Source organism: Macrosteles quadrilineatus, unplaced genomic scaffold, assembly GCF_028750875.1.
Source record: "Macrosteles quadrilineatus isolate MER2022 unplaced genomic scaffold, UCM_ALF_1.0 Scaffold_1__1_contigs__length_201487025, whole genome shotgun sequence".
In the NCBI taxonomy this organism is placed as follows: Eukaryota; Metazoa; Arthropoda; class Insecta; order Hemiptera; family Cicadellidae; genus Macrosteles; species Macrosteles quadrilineatus.
The window spans coordinates 14,391,537-14,398,056 of record NW_026542594.1 but is presented as its reverse complement, the minus strand read 5'-3'; the positions used below and the strand labels follow the sequence as shown (position 1 = coordinate 14,398,056).

General features: G+C 35.4%; 1 pseudogene; it reads right to left on the bottom strand.

Annotated features, from left to right (window-relative positions):
- Window positions 1-527: 527 nt before the first annotated feature.
- Window positions 528-4,124, bottom strand: LOC128994751 (uncharacterized; annotated as a pseudogene).
- Window positions 4,125-6,520: the final 2,396 nt, after the last annotated feature.

Genomic DNA, 6,520 nt, shown 5'->3' with positions numbered 1-6,520 from the left:
CAAGAAAACCACCAAGTTACCTCGCTGATTACATTGTTTAAATTTTGAGGGGGAGAGTGTTATGAATTACTGTTCTTAGTAATCAGCTGAAGTATTTATCTACTGGTTGTTTGTATTCGAGATTTGTTTACCCTTCCAGTTATGTAACAATTTAAGTTTATTAAAGCCTTATTTTCTAAAAACGTTCAGTTATTCACAACATCCTGGTATGTTTCCCATGATACTGACTTTTGAGTTAAGGTGTCCTCTACCTCTCTACTTTTTCACTATATGGGTATTACTGTGTGCGTGCGGCCGTATTTTTCCGCAAACGGCCACCAACAGATTTCGGCGTGTGCAGTATGCCATTTTTAAGCCAATTTTTGTATGACCCTTGTTGTAAGAAAGACTTAGTAAACCAAAAGTATGGCTTTTATTCATTCAAAATTACAACCATGTTTTAGTTAAGAACAAATACAATATTTACAAACAAATCAAATAATAAATATTATCAGGTGATAATGTTCACATCACCACATTCTCCCCCACTAGTTTTCAAGGTAGGTATAGCATACGTAATCCTTTAGATATGACGGAGGCTTGACATTCCTCTTTGGACGTAGTTCCCCCACAGCCGTCTCTGAAGTTGGGGTCTGAGATACCGTTTGTTGAGTTTCATTTTGAACTTCATTGTGGTCAATGTCTGAATTTATATTTTCAACAATCTCTCTCTCATTAGTGTTGTCTTCATGAGGTAGATCACCAGGAGGTAGGCCAGCGGGTGCAAGATGTCTCAGGGATACTTGTGATTCTGACCCATCTCTTCTTCTGACGAGAGCGTACTGTGGATTTGATTCCAAAAGTTGAACTGGCTCCACAAGGTCATCATATTTATTAGATCTTACAAACTTTCTAAGCAGGACAGGACCAGGAGCGGATAGCCAAGATGGTAAGGAGTCTCCATTGGTAGATCTTCTGCTATGTATAAAGAATCTTTCGTGCGGTGTGCAGTTTGTCGCAGTGCATAAAAGAGATCTGACTGAGTGAAGTGCCTCCTGTAATACTTCTTCCCATGCAGCAACTGGCAGGTTGTGGTTTTTTAAAGCTAGTAGGATGGTTCGCCATATTGTTCCATTGAAGCGTTCAATCTGAGAGTTTCCTCTAGGGTTATAAGGTGTCGTATGACTTGTAGCTACTCCGTACTTGTGAAGAAAGTCCGTCAGCTCTCGCGACATGAAAGATAAACCTCTATCTGAATGTACAAAGGACGGGGCTCCAAACATAAAAAATAGATCTGAAAAACATCTGATAACTGTTGCTGAACTAATGTCCTTACAGGGGTAAGCAAATACAAAACGAGAATACTCGTCCACCATGGTTAAAAGGTAACGGTTTCTGGTTGTTGATGGAAGAGGGCCCTTGAAGTCAATATTTAGACGTTCGAAGGGAGTGGTTGCCTTTATCAATTTGCCTTGGAATTGGTGAAATCTTGGCTTCACTTCTGCACATGTTTGTCAAGCTGACGTCATCCTTTTTACATCATCCAGAGTGTAGTTTAGATTTTTAGTTTTAATCCAATGAAACATTCGAGTGACTCCCGGATGGCAGAGAGATTTGTGTAATTCAAACAACTTAGCATTGTCCCAGCGAACCGCACATGCCCGAGAGAGCGTATCTGCTTTTACATTCTCCCTACCAGGTCGGTACACTATTTCATATTGATAAGGTGTTAGCTCTAGTCGCCATCTCATAACTTTATCGTTCTTGATTTTGCTTGTATGCCTCTTGTCAAAGATAAATGATAAAGCTTGCTGATCCGTGTATAATCTGAAGTCTCTTCCGATAAGAAATGATTTCCATTTTCGAAGGGCTTCGACAATGGCAACAGCTTCTTTTTCAACAGCTGAATACAGCTTCTCAGATTTGTTTAGAGTCCGTGAGAAAAAAGCAATTGGCCGATTATCTTGACTCAAAGTTGCTGCCACGGCTATGTCAGATGCGTCAGTCTCCACTACCAGTGGCTCTTGCCCATTCCTAGGAGTAATTACTGAGTTTGCAATGTCAAGTTTGAGGGCTTCAAAATCTGCAACCGCTTCCTGTGACAAAGGAAAAGAATTGACTTGTGTCAGGTTTCTTATTTTATCAGAAAATCGATGTATCCATTTTGAATAGTGAGCGAAAAATCCTAGGACTCGGTTTAGTGAAACTTGGTCTTTGGGCACAGGAAGTGACAGTAGAGATTCTAGCCGATCTGGATCAGGTCGAATAGAGTTATGGGAAACTAAATGTCCCAACAAGGTTATTGAAGACTGGTTGAACTTGCTCTTTTCGTTGTTGATTACAAGTCCATACTTAGTTACAGCATCTAAAAATGTTCTTAGATTCTCATCATGATCCTTTTGATCCTTTCCACATACGGTCAAATCATCCAGATAGGCATACACTCCATTCAGTTTTTCTTTTCTAATGATTTGGTCCATGGTCTTTTGAAAACATGCCACCCCGTTGGTTACGCCAAATGGGATTCTTCTGAATTGAAAAAGACGACCAGCAGCCTCAAAAGCAGTGTACTTCTTCTCTTCGTCAGAAATTGGTATTTGATAGTATGCTTGCTTTAGATCAATGGCACTAAAAACCTTGTTCGTTGCTACAGTGGATACTAGATCATCTATGTTTGGTAAGGGATAGGCGTCTAACAGAGTAAATTTGTTTATCGTTTGCGAATAGTCCACACACAGTCGCTTCTTCCCTTTGTCGTTTGTAACAACCAACACTTGTGCACGCCAAGGTGACGAACTAGGTTCAATGATCTCCTCAGTCTGTAGTCTTTCCATTTCTTGTTTTATAAATTGCATATCTTCATCTGAGTAACGTCGTGATTTTGTGGCTATTGGCTTACAATCTGGAGTTAAATTGCAGAATAGTTTGGGTGGTTCAACTTTGGCACAGGAGCACACCAACAGAGGAGGTTTCTTACCTCCAAACCAAACCTGTATATTTGAGTGGAGTTTCATGATATCATGTCCGATAAGCACGTCAGTACAAAGATCTTCAAGAACAGTCAACTTAAAATTGTTGTAATTGTGATTCAACAGATTTAGGTTGATTTTAACAAACCCGTGGACGTTTGATTTCATATTAGAAGCAGCTAGTGATACTTGTCCACTTTCATTATACATTTTAATTTTGTTTAACTGAACAAACTTCAAGTTTACAAAGCTTGATGTACTCCCGGTGTCTATTAAGCAATTTGCTTTCAGGCCATTCACTTTAGCTTCAACTGTAGAGTCCTTCAATACAGATGTATTATGTGTAGTTGCTATTAGTGCAGCTGATGTACTAGACGTCTTCTGTTTTACTTTAAAATGTTGAGTTGGATTACTTTTACAGACTCTCGCATAATGCCCTGTCTTGTTACATTTCCCACAAGTTGCTTCTCTGGCTGGACAGCGATCTCTAGAGTGTCTATCATGCCCACAAAAATAACACTTGCCATCAACATTTTTAATAGCGGAAACAGTCACTTCTTCCTTTTGTTGTAGTGGGAATTCGTACTGACAAGCTTGCTTTGCCAATTCATTCGTTGCACAAGTTTGCATTCCGTACATAGATTTTGGATAGCTCTCGACTTGAGCTTGAGCCATTTCAAGAGCTCTAGACTGTTCCACTGCTTCAGCTAGGTCTAAAGTTTTATTTTCAAATAGTCTCTGTCGTATGTATGACGAGGCTAAGCCATTGATAAAAGCATCACGAATGTAATGATCCCTGTATTGAATCGCATTAACAGCTTCAAAAACGCAATCTTGGCTCAAAAGTTTCAGTTCCGACACATATTTGTCAATAGTCTCACCTTGTTGCTGTTTTCTAGTCATTACTAAATATCTTGAGAATATTTCATTCTTTTGTTTGATGTAAATTGAGTTAAGAACTCTCAAAGCGTCTTGGTAAGTTTCAGATTCCTTGATAAATTTATAAGTAGTAAAAGATAATCGATTAGTTAGTAGTTTCAGTTTGTCCTTGTCTTCAACGAATTCTGTCATGGTTAGAAAGTCTTCGAATGTTTGTAACCAGTGCGTCCATTCCTCTGAGGCAGTTGGAGATTCCGGGTCAATTTGCAATTTGTCTGGTCTAAGGAATTTCTCCATTGTAATGTAGCACTAACTGAGTTTATCAATGAATGAATAAAATTGTTGTAAGAAAGACTTAGTAAACCAAAAGTATGGCTTTTATTCATTCAAAATTACAACCATGTTTTAGTTAAGAACAAATACTGTACAATATTTACAGAGTGAAAATTTAAAAACGTACGTTTTCATGTCCCTGGCCTTTTACTTCGTAGATACTGGATTTGTAGTTTATTATTATGTGTTTTAATATTTTTTGGGACGGGGGCAACATGTTACACACATTTGTTTGGTTTTAAATAGGTTCTAGGTATTTTTTTCGTATTTTTAAAGTCTCGAAATTCACGACCATGACGTGTCCCTAGGGTACATTTTCCAGCTTTCACGCTGTTTTTAGACTAATTATTCATGCCGAAATATATAAAGCCATATTTTTATGTCATCAATGGTTATTAAACTTACAAAAAAGGAGCATATTATAATTTTATTGTCATTACAAACTGACTACCATGACAAAATAAGTCTGTCCCTCGATTTGGCGTCACGACCATTTGGGGAAAATTTTCAACTTTGGAGCACGACAGTGGCAAGCCTGGCGTCGATGGAGTCAGTTGGTTTTAGAGAGTAGTTCGGGGTGTACGTCAGGATTGTAGTGCCGGTCGTTTCGAGTTGAAAGGAGGAATTACAAGATTAATAAAGGAAAGATAGTGTTTTTTGTAATTTTGGTGTGTCCATGACCGTACGTAGTCATTCGATGAAATAGACATGGTGTTAATTTTTGTTCATAAGATATTTCAATTGCTAGATTAACCTAGAAGTCCACTTTGTATCCTCGAACATGAGGTGCAGGGCTACCGCCAGAACAGAGCCAAATAACACGTAATTTCACGACCAAAGTTTCACGACCATCGCGGTTTTTTTCACGACCAATCCAGCCTTATGGATTATAGTGTGTTTAGTCGTGACAATAACTTTAATATAATTGTAAATTGAACAGTTTAGTTCAATTGAAACACATATTTTTATTATAACTAACAGGATAATTGAAGGATTGTTTATAAAGATTTAGATTATTCCAGACAATTCACGACCGTACCGCTTGTCCCTGACCATCACGTTTATGATTTCTATCATAAAAATTTCAAAAATTATAATATCGTCATATTTTAATGTTTTATACACAAAAGAAGCACACCTCTATACAAACATAACGATTTTTCGGGTCTCAGGTAAGTTTTATCGGAGTTATACAAACTTAAAAAGATTTTATTGGTTTTTTTTTTCAATTTTTTGAGTTTTTTTATTTTTTTCTAGAAAGACCAAATATACCAAAAGCTCAGTGACCTTTTTATTGTATAATGGCCATAAAAATAAATTAGTTTATAGCAAAACATAGTTACAAAAATAATATTAACTATTTTTAATATTCATTTAAACGTCCGTTATGGTCGTGACAGGATTTTGTGTTTTTCTTCCACTAAAGATGCTCTTTTAAAAAGAAACTACCAAAGATATTGCGTTACCATGGACATTTTATGAAACTTCAAATGTTAATTAAATAAAAAAAATAATAAACGTTTTGAAAAAAGGGGAAAAAATTTGCAAAGTGCTTTTCCTGAAAACGTACGTTTTTAAATTTTCACTCTACAAACAAATCAAATAATAAATATTATCAGGTGATAATGTTCACATCACCACATTTATTATCACCACTGTGTTCCTGGTATATGGACATGATACTGATACTGACTTAAGGTGAGTTAAGGTGTCCTCTACCTGATGACTATATGGGTATTACCGTATTACAGTAGATATATTCATGTCACTTCTGGGCCAAAAACGGAGCCACTCAAAAATTAAATGAATTTTCCTATTTTTTTATACAATATGCTATATTTTTACCCTTTTAGGTCAATTTCTAACATTTTCATATTTTTCTAGAAAAAGTATACAATTTTGATGAAATTTTCATGAATATGTCTATATTTTACATAAAATTGACTACAAACTGAAATGTTTTTAAAAAACAAGTAAAATTTTAAAATTTTTTATTCAAATATTCTAAATATTTTATTTAAATTATTGTTTTTGTAAATAATATTTTTCCTATTTGAGTTATTCAAAATTTATTAAAAGTATTGAATTTCTCAGAAAATTCTAATGATATTTGATGTATTACAAGTCCATATTTCATTTTAAATAATTTTAAACTTAAACATGAAATGTTATCAAAAATGATAATCTTAAGATAAGAAGATAAGTATTGATTTAAATTAAAAATAAATGTCACCAATGAAAAGCTTGTTAAAAATTAGTGCTTTTTCATATATTATACATTTCTGTATGATTAAAGATAATGTAAAAATCAACAAAAACAAATTGGGTTGTAAATATAATCTTATTGAAGGAATATTAGT